The following is a 14,972-nucleotide window of genomic DNA, read 5'->3' on the forward strand; positions in this document are numbered from 1 at the left end:
TTCATTCATAGCCAAAGAACAGCTGAATGAGGTTTTTTGCATTTGGGCCGTTTGTAGAAGCATTAGAGACCCAAATGGAAGTATAAAAACAATCAAAATGTGAATTATGCATAATAGGTCCTCTTTAATTAAAGTCAAGAATCTTAAAGGAAGGTCTTACCTAAAAGTTTCACAATTTCTTGCTTACATTAAAATAAGCTTCATAATATATCAGCCTTGAGAACTTACAGGGTCTGGTGCAACATCTAGTCTTTCTATCCCACATAACCTTCAGAGGCGTGCTGTTTGCACAAACTTTTATCCAGATCTGTTGCTTGCAACAGTTGTACAGCGTCCGGATTTTTGCTATCGCTGCAGATTCTAGCCTCCCTAAGAGGGCTTCTCAGGGCAATCCCAGTTACAAGCTCTGGTGTTAACCTGTTAGAGGACTCTTATCAGCAACATGTCATGTTCGCATTTTCCCTGGAGGTCCACCAACCACCTCAAAGTCATCTCAGCACTCTCCAAAGCTCCACCCTTAAAGGCCACTTTTATCTGGAGTTTAAGTGGCAAACATATTTGTGCTGATCTTTCCCACAGTCCAGGAGCTGGAAAGTTCACTTAGCAACAGGAATGTAAGGCAGAACATGAGTCAGTGAATTGAGCGCCTGTTGGTCTCCTGGTGATGGTCTCTACTATCTGTGGATGTGTTTGGGACATTTTTTATTCAACATTATGTACGGTTTTCACTGTGAACTTCAAATGTTATGGTAAAACAAACAACTTGCAGAGATTTTACTGGCCGTGGTAATCCTGTCAACATATTTTAACCGAGTCTTTTGACTAAGATGTAATTTAGTGATCTATGGTCACTTGAGTTTTGTCATAAATTTCGTCAGGTAAAACATGAAGTCAAAAAGAAGTGTCTTACATATTTAAGGACAATTATTTCTTTACATTTGGTGAAACATTATCTGAGATTAGAACTGAATTAGATTACTTTACAGTGCAGACACAGAATTACTTTGGTCATTTGGATTGCACTGAATACAGAAGACACAAGAAATTTGAAAGAAGCGTCAGAAGTTCAGTCTGAAACTTCAAGTTAGGATTTACCTAAAAACTATTATCGACATTCAAAAATAGTGCTAAATATGTTGAATGAAAAAGATCCTAAATACCATCAGGACGTTAAACGGAACAAATAAGTAAGACCCTCTAACATTCCTCAGAATCTGGAAGCGTGAAAAAAATTAAAATAAAATGAATAAAAGCCAAAAAAGCAGCAGTCAGTCCTTATTCAGACTTCAGATTTATGTTTGTCAGTCAGACTGCTTGTTTTAGCAGAAGGCACTCAGCATATTTTTTATTGCATTCATCATAAAACCTAAATCCTCAAGTCCAGCAGTAATATAATGCAGCCGGTCCATTCAGCAACAGCCTCCTTCATTGTTTGTGGTTCTACAGAATCATCATTTAGAAGAAAGCTTTAAATATTCTGAGAAGCTGTTTCTTTCTCTGCATTCAGCTGTCCACTGTTATCTGAAGTTCTCAAAGAGACAAAGAGAGGAAAACTTTAATATTTGCCAGGTTTCCTGACATATTTCAGGCATTTTTGAAATATTTTCATCAGGTTTATCAGAAGTGGTAGATGGATGCTCATACTGAGGAGCATTCTGTTTCTTACTGCTAAAAGGCAGTTCTTCCTTTCCACTGCCACCTTCTGTTTGCTCATAAGGGGAGATTGCTGCAAAGTCAAGGATTTATGCAATTAGTCTGGATGGATAGAAATTTATAATCAATTGGTGTTATAATCTGAATTTGATTGTGCTGCATTATAATTGCAATGTCTGCAATTATATAAAACTTTCTCTATATGATTGTATTATATTGAACAGTAGGGATCACTATTTTCTATGAATGAACTGGACCTATTAAGTACCTTGTAATGACATTCCTTTATTAATTAATTATGAGGAAATGACTACTTTGAGGTTACACAGCAGTGAAGCTACTGAAACATGGGGCTGATAGGTGCGAACAATACTGCTATCAGGTGAAGTGCATCAAACCAAAATCTCATACAGATCCAGTCAGTTTAAAAGCCTCTTAGTCCCATGATTACAATCTGTGTTTTTATGCATTTTCTATCTGAGTAAAGACAAAGACACTTACAAAAGAAGGTTGGATTTCAGATTGGGAATAAATTACAAGCAGCTCAACAGACATGAGATGATCCAGGTAGGAGGCTGTCTATCAGTTTGTAGCTTGTCTTTGGTTCAATAGCGTCTCTCCTTCTGACTGTGAGGACAATTTCCACATGTGACCTCCTTCTCATGCTGGATGCGAACCGTCATGCATTTCCTATCACTCAACAAAATAGCGTCTCATTGGTTATTATTCCAACTCATCCCACCTTTCCACACAACTTAAATTAGACTTTCCAATATTTGTTGTCTCCCTTTTATTCATAAAATGCCAAACATCATAGTTCTACTGATTCAAAATTAATTTTTAATTAGTGTTTGTTTTAATTTCATCACGAAGAAAAAGTACCACTGATGAAAACCACAACAAACATCTTCCATCAACCACATTAAAACTGCTTTGAAATTGGTTATAATGGTTTGCTAGTAGGTGATTTTAAACACTTATTTTTCTGTAGTATTTTACAAAAGCTCTTTTTTTATTCATTCATGCGTTTCATTTGTTTTTTCAAGCAGAAAAAAAAAATTGTGCTTTTAAAAACAGTCCCAAAAGTTGAAATAACTCGTGATAATGTTTGACAGACACTGACAAAGTGGACTTTGGGTTTTTTTCCTGCTGAAAGCCATGACCCAAGATGCCCACCTACCGCAGAAAGTTCAGTAAATAATCAAAGAAAGAGGCAGAGACATGTAAGAAAATAAATTCATGATAAATGCTTCAGTGCTTCTGTTATGTGACTTTCCTTCTTTGTTGATTGGAGGACTTTGCCTTTGACTTCTTTCAAGCCTTTCATGTTCTCCCTGTAGGTTTTGGTTCAGTGTCAGAGAAAACTGTGAGGAAGCCTGTGGGAAAAAAAGATGGAAAGAAAAGATTGGATTTAAAAAATGCTGTCTGATGCAGTTTAGGACATTGTGTTGGTTTGTTTTAATCATCAATAATTAGCAGGGGTGTTTTTTTTTTTTATCTCCTTCTTTAATTTTAATTTGCTATCCTTGTATGAGAGACATTTTAATTTTCCAGATGACATATTTTGATGAGAAATAAAGAAATGTAAAAGACATTTTCCTATTTTAAATGTTTTCAATCAATGGCAAACTCGTTCATTTGGGAACCGCCTCATGTTGGTACCTATCTCCCTCTTTGTGGATTAGAAGCCATCAACGGGCTCCTCTGCACCACATGCAGACCCATGCACAGCACACACACCGCTGTACAGCTCCTCAAATCTCTAGTTCTTAGGGCACTGTGTATGATAGTGACTGGGCAAGCTTGGGGCTTGATTAGTGCAGTTAGCCCTTCTAAGGCTCTGGCTGTTTACAGTGGATTACAGGGAGGGAGGCAGGGGTTAAGTCTACCCAGGCACAATGCTCGATCCCCCACCCGCACGGGAGCCACTGCAGCAGGGCTGGCAGCTCGTCTGGGCTCCAAACCATCCACGCCAGGCTGACAGGTAGCGGGATTTGGCTGAGCACTTTGCATGAGAGCCAACATGAAAAACTGAACACGGCGGATTAGCTCAGGATTATGTTGTCAGAGTTAGCCTTGACGGACAAACTGCAGAGGAATAAATTGCAATCTGTTTGAGGAGCACACTACCACGCAGACAAGAGAGGCATCGGCTTGTTGCTAACTGACGGGGTGTGGGTGGACGGGGTGCGCCATTAATAATTTATAAACAAGGACCATTAATGACATCTGCCCACTCTGGCCGGACAAGATGTCTGGTTGTCTAACCCCTGAGACCAGGAGCTGGTTCATGTTAAACCTTAAAAGCAGAACTGACAGGAAATCTACGGTGATAAGAGATGGTCACACTTAGAGAGGGTTCTAAGAAGACCTAGCCTCCACCCCTATTTAACACCATCACCCTGTTTCTGATAACAATATGAGCAACAAGCAAAAAAAATGAACTTTCACCTTTTCTGGTGTGTCAATTCATATTTCTGAGCTACAGCTATGAATATGTTTGAAACACAAAAATTAGATTTGAGGATTAAATATATCTGTTGAAACTGCTTATGTGGTTTCCAGGTGATGCACTGGATGGACCAATAAACACAGCCCACTATTTAGTTTGTGACCCACTGATTGCAAAATGTTGTCAAATCTTTAAATTTATATAAAAGGAGATTGTTGTTATTAGATAAATAAAAGAGTAACTAAAGGTTTTATTTCAAACATGAATCATATATATATATATATATATATATATATATATATATATATATATATATATATAAGTAAAATATCTGCATTTCCAAATACTTAATTCAAATTTAATATATTTTCTTGATGAACTTTGAAATCTTCACTTGCACAAACTGATTTAAATTAAAAAAAAATTTAAAACCCGTCCCAGCCCTTTCTAACTGAAATAGGTGTTAATCTCTGAGATGAGTGAAATGAAACTTTCCTATAAAAACAAACAGTCATCTTGGTGAAAGAAGTATGAAATTCATCTTATTTCAGGAAAATGAATTTAATTTTATTTCTCTCTGCAGTTTTTTTTTCTCAGGAGTAAATTTAGCTCAGTTTGAAGCCGTATGGCAGCGTTCTCATATCAAGGGCTGACTGGCATGGCAAAATGCATTAATGAGCTTTATTCTATTCTACCCTTTCCTTCGTCATTATGAATGCATGCCTGTATGTTAAACATATGAATATGCATCGGCATAGAGCATTTGCTCTCTGAGTTAGCAGTGAGTTGGTGCTGTGTCTTGAATGATAATCTGCTGGAGAATTAGAAATGAATTGCATTTATTTTCCCTCAGCTTGTATTAAAAGGCTCATAAAGCACTGAGAAAAAAAAACCTATTAATGTGACATTGTGCTTACATTGTAGTTCTGTTTGCTTTTTGGATAAAAAGTACATTTTCTGTTGCATGCCTACATTATGTTTTATTATTTTTAATATATCAATTTGTGATCACAGAATCTTGCAGTTGATTGGCAAACAAATTGAACAAATTAGGTTTTCTGTATGTTAATTTCATTTTTATGTTTGTGAGCAAATACATTAGACAGAGACACATTTCATTCTTGTCTGTTCCACCAAACAAATACAACTCAGTGCTCACAGCCCTGCCGTCAGACTGAGGGTGATTCAGGGGTCAGTGCAGATCAGTGGATAGTGGTTAACAAATTACCACGATGCCTCGCACACACCTGATTGATGGGCAGGGGGGAGGGGAAGCACAAGGAGGATGGGTCGAGATAAGCTGAATCTAAAACCTGGCTGGGCCTTGTTAATATAAAAACCAAGTTGGGGAAAAACACAAATAATGCCACATTTTAATGTTGTGTCTGTAAAGAGATATGTGTGAATTTATAGTAACAAATATCCCGAAACTAGGAGATAGGATTTATTGATACCGCTTTTCCTCATTAACCTCTGATCTTAGTTTATGCTACAGCTTTAGCTAAGATAAGACTTTTCATTTGCCACACACAGTGCAGAACTGGACCGGGGGGTGGGGATCTCACCCCAGTGAGATGCCCGGCCACTGTTTACACTTCTGAAAACAAGGAGTTAAAAATGATTTCTGGCCCATTCAAGTATATAAATGATTAGAATATAACAAACATAATATTAAAGAATAGAATAGAATAGTTGTATCAGCTGCAAACTGAAGTACATAAATGCTCTTAAAGATAAGCAATAATGAAAAAAAATAAGAGACTGTACAGTAAATTCAAATATACAACATAACTATACAGTTATGAAATCTAGCATATGCAGATTCTAAGAAATGTACAGGTAAATGTTTTTGATCCTGAACATATTTGCATGTTGCACCTTGTACAGGTCTGCTCTTGTATGCTGGGGATCTTTTTTCTGGCTGTTTTGGTCCAGAATAATTTCTAGGTAACATCTGACTACAAGCAATATTTGGTTTATGCCTTATGAACCCCTGAACTGGATACAAACAATCTATTTATTTGGGAGACTTGAGATTAAAACAAGAAAACCTCCGGTAGAATATAAGACATCAGTTTATTGTAGTACATGCATGTGTGATACAGGTAGCAGACCTGTATCACACATTCAGTTAAAAAGCTGCACTCTGACAACAGAAGAAGGAATAAATGAGGCTGCTGATTTAATGAAAGGACAATTAGAAGAGCTAATCTGCTATATGAGCTCAAACATGGAGATAATATGGGCATACAGCAGGGTGGCAGACACAGCAGAGACCCAGCAAGGAGAGGGCTTTAGCACTGCCACATGTGTTTGTGGATCTAGGTGAAAGTCAGGAAGTTTTATTAAGTACATTCCTAATTACATTCTGCAATTTGGTTGCTGAGCTGTTTTCCTAATATTAACTTTAAGTTAAGCAGTGATGCAAATGGTTGATCCTGGCTAAGGCTAACACCCAAACTGAAAGTGTCTACAATAGTCATCTTCTCTGTAGCCATTTTGAAAATAAATACAGGTTCCAGCTGTACATGGAAGTTGGCCTGTGCAGAAAAATGCATTTTCCATTTTCCAACACTATTATCGTTGCTTTCAGCTGGTGGGAGGTTAAACAGTAGCAGTGGAGTGTTGCATGTCTCTTAAAATAAACTGCATTGTCTGATTATGTTTTAATGCAAACCTCAGTCCCCTGGGCAATGACCTTTCTCACTGTGTTTCAGTCATGTAATCTGTGTGGGGTACTGAGATGTAATTGCTGTGTACATATCAGCTTTTTCTCCTTTCCTGCACTACAAAAAATGTACAGTTGAATAAATCCTTTTGGCATAAGCACAGAAAGCAAACAGCCATCTTTTTTGGAAATTATAGATTCTTCAACGATGTCTTATTGTAAACTATGGTACATTTCCACTAAATGTTTTGGAATAGTTAACTTATAGGGGTGGGACAATGGCCATGCCCATCAATTTGTTTGCCCCTCCCTCACTGGGTCTCCTATTGGTCAATAGGTGAACAGAGTTACATACACAACATTTTTTTATCCATGGATATAAAAGAGGAATAGACAAACCTTAATATGTTACTGAAATTATATATATACTTAATTTAATTAATGTACTATATTTTTGTCACTTAAAGTGCAATTTGAATGTCTCTTGACCCATTTTTGCCTTGCACATCACAGCATACCACCTACCTTGGCATGGTGTTTCACGGATTGCAGTGGAGACTGTGCTCAAAATTTAAATTTATTGAACTTTGACCATAATGCATGGTAATGCATGCAAATAGAAGATATCTTTCAAACTGCCCCCGACCGTGCAGAAACCAGCTTCAAAGTGCTCCTTCAGAACCCCCACATTCTCTCTCATGCCCTTCTCTCCCTTGTTTTTTCTTTTCCTTTCAGTCTCACTATCTATTAGGTTTAGTTTAGTTTAGTTTAGTTTAGTTTAGTTTAGTTTAGTTTAGTTTAGTTTAGTTTAGTTTAGTTTAGTTTAGTTTAGTTTAGTTTAGTTTAGTTTAGTTTAGACAGATGCATCAGCATGCTATTAGAAAATCCTTTTTTTTATTTGCTCTTACAGATCTTTGTACTCACTCCAAATCTTTCATGATATTAGGAATTAAACCCCAATCAGCTCTCAGTCTCTATCAGTTATTGTTTTATGTGTACCTGCCTGGTGAGGTATGATATTACAGAATAAAAGCTGAAGCACAGGCTTTCTTGAACAGCAAGCACTACACACACAAACAGAATAAACACAGACAACTTCTCTCCAAAATACAAGAATTTATTAACAAAATACTAAAACGTCCCATTACTATTGATTCTTAATCTTTAGTTAACTAGCCATCAGAGTGATTGATCGAATGGAGAGATCAACGACCAAGATAGCAGTGAAAAAGATTTATGGACTTACATGACAGCAAATGAATGGACAGACGCAATAAGCAGTTCAGTTCGTTACAAAAAAAAATAGCAGCTGTAGCACTATTGAACAACCCTTCTAAGTCCAACATGTACCTTTAAGTACCACTATTACTTTTCCTTCCCATAGAAAGTACTTCTGGATCAGTGCTTCTTTGTTCTTTTTGTGTCTCTGCTCTGTTCTCTCCAACCCCCAGTTGGTCGTGGCAGATGGCCGCTCATACTGAGCCTGGTTCTGGTTCTGCTGGAGGTTTCTTCCTGTTAAAAGAGAGTTTTTCCTCTCCACTGTCGCTACATACATGCTCAGTATGAGGGATTGCTGCATAGTCAACACCAGTGACTGTCCACTGTCTCTACATGCTCATCCAGGAGGAGTGAATGCTGCAAGTCACTGACTGAATGCAATCTGCTGGGTTTCCTTAGATAGAAAAACGTTTTATCCAGTTTGAATAAAAAGCTAACTCCGACTGCACTGTTCAATGGTTAGGATTGATTGGTATGTATGAACCTGACTGTTGTGAAGTGCCTTGAGACGACATGTGTTGTGAATTGGTGCTATATAAATAAAACTGAATTGAATTGAATTGAATTAATACAAATGTTAATGTGTGTATGAGCACTGGCAGCGTGCTACGGTCAATCACAGCACAAATAGATGGAGCTTCGCAGTAAACAGCAGAACTAATGGTAGCTACCATCTTAGCGTTAGCAGAGCTTTTAGCTTTAGCATTACAGCTAGTATAACATCAACATAATTTAGAAAATTTATATTGAAAATGTGGACATTCTTTTTACAGGTTAGTGAAAAGAAATGAAGGGATAACAAACAAAATGAAACTCACATTACTGGAGCATGTGTTTAAACCACTCACCGAAATAAAGTTTGTTGCCACTTTAAAACAACAAAAAACTAATTTTGTAGCATCAGGTTCAGTGGCCTGTAACCACTCAATAGTTAAGCACCACAAACAAAGCAAAACACAATGAAATAAACAATATTTAAATAGATTTATCCTAGACCAATTTTCTCTACCTAGACACAACCTCTTACAATGAACCTTTCTGATGAACAGGAGAGCACGTTGAGTTCAGCAGGTCTGATTCACAGAAAAGACATGGTGGCCTCTCTCCGTCTAGCGGCTGGAGTAAACGTCAGCTCAGACTGGCACATGCGTCAGGCGTGAGGAACTGCGGTTTCAAATCCCATCTTCTTCAGGGCAGTAGAAGGAAAACCGCTAGTAATTAGAGACAACCTGACTCTCCTTGGAGAATCTTAGGCTCAGATTATTTCCTATAGAAGCTCAGACAGTCAATCAGGTTAGTCTTATTTTTGGCCAGGGAACAGTCACCAGATACACAAACGGCAGGCCATACTTTACTTTGGATCCAAGATTTCTTTGAAGATAGAGTGTTTGAAGAAACATACTACTTAGCCAATGAGCTCAAGACGTTCACATGTGTGTCCTCCCCAATGTAGCCTGTGCAGAGCTGCGGGCAACGAGAAAGGAATGAGGTCATGGGAGCTGTAATATAAATAGCCTAAAACTGTGCATTCTGGGATTGAGAGTTTTTACCAGTCTCCTTTGTCATCTGTGTGGCAGTTCAGTCCTTTTTGTTTGGGCCATGGCTGGGCCCAACAACTGTGCAACCACACACTTGTAGAAATTCAATCGTTCCATGAGTGAGACAGGAGCTCGATTTTGGTCGGCTCCTGTCTCATCCTACTTTAGTGGATGTCCTTGCGCTGAAATCAGATGATCCAGTTGGTTAGGAGAGTTTGAATCCCCACTCCCCTTTTCTCTCCCCTCTCAGGCTTCTGTCCTCAGGCATCTAATAGACCAATACAACTTTTGTTAAAGGTTACATCGTTAATCAGTAAATATTATGAGTGTTAAACTCCCTTGTCATAAAACTCCCCCCTTTTATTAGTAGTTTGTTGAGTAGATCTTTTGATTTATTTGCTTGCATTTTTCTTAACTTAGCTTAATTAAACCATTAGAGAGTAGTGATAAAGTCAACACTTTCTTAATGTGATTGTTAGTTCTTTTTTGTTGTTTCATGATAAATATTACCTAAAGTTCTGAAGTGTTCATTTTGGTGTTGATACTAAATATAGATCTTGTGAAATACCAGCGTTTGTAAAAATGTGAAGGTCAATAATTCACCCTTCTGTTTGTCTTTGATTTATTATGAGATCAATCTTAACAATTAACAGTTTAATGTGGATTGATCACAAAACAACAATATTACTGATTAGGATTCATTCCAGTGGATCAATATTACTGCTAATCTTAGTGAACCTATTTTATATTTCAAATAATATTTTAACATCTCAGTCTAAACACATTTTTAACCAGCTTTTGAAGAAATTAGGGCAACCAAATCTTGACCCTAATATGTTAAAATAGCTTTTTATAGGAAATATTTTTGCAGTGGGGTCTAGGTTTATGTATAATGTTCCACCCACTTTATTCCCACATTGGGCTCCAGTTCAAGTCACAGCAAAAAGATGTCCACTAATCAAACAGCTCCACTGACACCAACACGTGGAAGAAACGTGGAATTAGATGACAAAGTGCTCAAGATGGGAAACTTTACTAAAAAAAACACAACAGAGGATGTTCATAAGTTTAAAAGTATGAGCAAGAGATGAAAATGCAGACAACAACTCCCACGTTTTCCTTCTCTAGCTGCGTTTAATGAATTTCTGATCGGAGAGGAAATGCTTTAAGAATAGGTAAAAATTTCATCAAACACCGGATGTGTGACTTTAATTAGTCATTCAGAACAAGGCTGTCTTTGATAAGACAATATTATTAAGAGGGCTCAATGAAACAGCTAATGAGCAGCTAAGCTAACTTTATCTTGGTCCAGAGCATACAGTCATCAGATTTTCTGGGCGTTGAACTCTAATTGGATTGTGAAGATGTAAAGAGGACAAAGAACATTTACCATTCACTGTCATCAGGAATTCATATCTTAGACAAATTTGCTGGCTTGCATTACAATTTGATTGAATTAATTATCGATGAGAAGCAGAAAGTATTGTTATTTCATTTTACCGCTCCTATACAGTCGACGGATAGATCTTGAAAAAATTCCTGGTCCTTTCTGTAATTTCCCAGCTTTTCTCGGTCGCTCTTAACACCTGTCTCCCATTAGAATGCCATGACCAACCTTTGACTCAGTGCACAGGAAGAGACGCGGTGACATGCCGGACCGTCTAGAATCAGTCTCAGGCCGACACTGGGGAAGCAGTCTGATGAAGATGTAAAGTAATATCCCTGCAGTACATGAGGTCATTCAGACCCCTTTTACAGTCAACATGAAAAAGGTTCGAGCGGCGGTCATGAGACTGGGCTGTGTCTTTATGATTCAACACGGGTTCATCAGTTCAGAGACCATAACGTGAGTCAGGCTCCTGCTTCAGGCCATTTCTAATCTAATTAAATAATACTGCATCAATTCATTGGCTTTCAGAGACACGCACGACATATAGAAAATATTCTCTTTATTCGCTTTGAAATGAAATTAGTTTTTCAACTCGATAGTAATACTTTAATTTGAGACAGAATGATAAAAAACAGGAACGCCTTAGAAGTATTCATGTCCCTTGAACTTTTTCACATTCTGTCGCAATACAGTCATAAGTTTCAATGTATTTTAATGGGATTTTATGTAATAGACCAGCAGCATATAGTAAATAGTTGTGAAGTGAAAGGAAAATAATGCCCAATTCTCAAAATTTGGATTTGGGCACCAAATGTGAAAACAGTGGTGTGCATTTGTTTACACTCCCTGTACTGATGCCAATAAATAAAATCTAGTGTAACCAGCTTTCTTCAGAAGTCGCAAAATTAGGAAATAGATTCCCACTGTGTGTAATTCAACCTCAGTATTCTGTGAAGGCCTTGGAGGTTTGTTAGAGAACATTAGAAAACAAACAGCATCATGAAGACCAAAGGAACACAGCAGACAGGCCAGGGAGGAAGTTGTGGAGAAGTTTAAAGCCGGGTTAGGTTCTAAAACAATATCCCAGGCTTTAACATCTCTCAAAGCTCTGTTCAATCCATCATCTGGACATGGAGAGAGGATTGATCAACTGTAGATTGACCAAGACATGGATGTCCACCTAAACTGTAAGGCTGGGCAAGGAAAGCCTAGAGAAGCAGCCAAGAGTACCCAGGGTAACTCTGAAAGAGCACAATATTAGTTGTACACTACAAATCTAAGAGTTTGAATTATTGAAAGAATGCCATAAGTATTCCCCTCTGTGGTTTTTCACAAACCATGCCGGGACGGTGCTCTGGGAGATGCGTGCAGCCTGGTCAGTGACATTTCTGTCTATTAGAGATCAGGAGTACAGTAAGACATATGTTTGGAGTGCAAAAAATTAACCCCTAGATGGATGAAAATTGTCCACACAGAGGTGATAGATGAGGTGATTCACCATCATAACAATATTTATCCCTGAATGCTTGTTGATGGTGGGAAACTCACAAGCAGTCGAGAGAAGAGGGGGGGGCATCTTCTTTGGATCATCCTGCGTGGCGTGCAATCGGCACACTGCCCTCTAACTGACTCCCTCATAAGCTCTGCTACAATAACACACTTGCCTTCCTCCATGGCCCTCCCTGTTCCAAACTCCCCCAGCCACAGTCAGCACTAATACTCCACAAGTCTGAAAATCTCAAAAAGAAGAAACGAGTCTGTACCTACAGTTTAAAGATAAAATCTCAGAGGGGAATTTATTTCAGCCCCTGGTTGCCCTCAGATTTCCTCTATTGTTGTTAGTATAACTGCGATGACAAAGATAATCTTTGTTATCATCACTATTTTTATCATTCCCCATTTTAATTAATTTTTCCCGAGGGCTTAGAACAGTAATGAGAACCAGACAACAACTGCTTCTACTGGACCAAAAGCGATCATCTTTGAAGTCCAAATCAGGTTCAAGTCAGGGTTAACAGTGCCATCTACAGTAGAGTTATATATTTATATAGTTTAATTAAATCCTTTAAATTTCAATCTCCAAAAATGCTCATTTTATAATTGCACATGTTCTGTCCATTTAATGGGACATGTTTTTGCAAACGTTTAAATAAATTCATATATTTTACAATTCCTAGTATGTTTTAATAATTATGGAAATTCACACATAGATGTGATTTTAGAAGATTTGGATGATTTATTTTGAAATGCCATATTTTATGTGATTTTAATTATATGGGTGAAATTTAGGGACATTGTGAGAAAAATATTTATTTTAGAAAAGCCACAATATTTTTTATACATTATGGGTTAAAAATGTTGGACACCAATAATGTGATTTATCCAAGAAAAAAATATTAAAAATTTGGTTTCAATATATTTGGTTTGACATGATCGAGTTATTCAGTTTGTATTAAATAAAAAATACATTAATGAAAAATAATTTAGATTTAAAAATTATATATTTATTTTCCAATTTAAACCCAATATATTTAATTTTCCTTACACATATAACCAAAACACAAAAATACAGAGTCTCAGCTTATTTAATAGTTTCTGGTTAGAATTTTTCTACCAGTTTCATCAGCTCACCTGGACAAAGGCTTGTTAAATGACATGAACTAATATTGACTAATTTTGTGTCAGGGACTTAAAGATGCAGATATTTAATTATTTGTGCTGACTAAGAAGTAGCTGAAGATGAAACCTCACTGATTATCCTCAATCTTAACATCCCTGGCAATGGGCTTGTAAATATTATCCTGTTTTCTTTAATCCAGCGCACACCGCCTTGCTCACCCACTTACCGGAAGCTCCGACATTTACTTCGGGATTTGCCGGGGCTTGGGCTAGAGTGGCTGTGAGAGGGAAAGTGCTAATCTACACAGCAGAATCAGGATTAGTCTGGTGAGTCAGGTGACCCTGGCCTGATTTCTTACAGGCCACAGGAGAGGACAGCGTGTGGTCCATGGCAGGGGTAGGGGGGTGGGGGGTGAAAGTAGGTGAGAGGAGGGGATGGGGGTTCCCCCTAAAATCAAGGCTGTCTTGCTTCTCCCATTCTCCTTTTATCTCACTCTTTCTCCTGCTGTCTCCTTTCCACACACTTTCTTCTTCTGTCTCAAGGAGCCTTGATGAGAATTCCACTAATCATCTGAGGATTAACAGCGACTCAGACAACACTACATCTAATTCCCCCTTCATCGCCACTGCAGTAACAAGAGGGCTCACACAGCAGCACACCAACATGTAGAAGACGTGTGGAGCTATTTCTATATGTCAAATATGTGCTGGCTGATTTCAGTATGAGATTGCTGTACAGGTCCTTCTCAAAATATTAGGATATTGTGATAAAGTTCATTGTTTTCCATAATGTCATGATGACAATTTAACATTCATATATTTTAGATTCATTGCACACTAACTAAAATATTTCAGGTCTTTTATTGTCTTAATACGGATGATTTTGGCATACAGCTCATGAAAACCCAAAATTCCTATCTCACAAAATTAGCATATCATTAAAAGGGTCTCTAAACGAGCTATGAACCTAATCATCTAAATCAACAAGTTAACTCTAAACACCTGCAAAAGATTCCTGAGGCCTTTAAAACTCCCAGCCTGGTTCATCACTCAAAACCCCAATCATGGGTAAGACTGCCGACCTGACTGCTGTCCAGAAGGCCACTATTGACACCCTCAAGCAAGAGGGTAAGACACAGAAAGAAATTTCTGAACGAATAGGCTGTTCCCAGAGTGCTGTATCAAGGCACCTCAGTGGGAAGTCTGTGGGAAGGAAAAAGTGTGGCAGAAAACGCTGCACAACGAGAAGAGGTGACCGGACCTTGAGGAAGATTGTGGAGAAGGGCCGATTCCAGACCTTGGGGGACCTACGGAAGCAGTGGACTGAGTCTGGAGTAGAAACATCCAGAGCCACCGTGCACAGGCGTGTGCAGG

The 14,972-nt window shown here is 38.0% G+C and overlaps 1 long non-coding RNA gene across 1 annotated transcript; it reads right to left on the bottom strand.

Moving 5' to 3' along the window:
- Positions 1 to 8,540: 8,540 nt before the first annotated feature.
- Positions 8,541 to 11,188, bottom strand: LOC124860953. The gene is made up of 3 exons (XR_007036515.1): positions 11,090 to 11,188; positions 9,602 to 9,857; positions 8,541 to 9,515 (listed from the first exon to the last, which is right to left on the bottom strand). It is a non-coding gene; the product is annotated as an uncharacterized LOC124860953 (long non-coding RNA).
- Between the last annotated feature and the right edge of the window lie 3,784 nt (positions 11,189 to 14,972).

The sequence above is a fragment of the Girardinichthys multiradiatus genome, chromosome 23 (assembly GCF_021462225.1).
Source record: "Girardinichthys multiradiatus isolate DD_20200921_A chromosome 23, DD_fGirMul_XY1, whole genome shotgun sequence".
NCBI lineage: Eukaryota > Metazoa > Chordata > Actinopteri > Cyprinodontiformes > Goodeidae > Girardinichthys > Girardinichthys multiradiatus.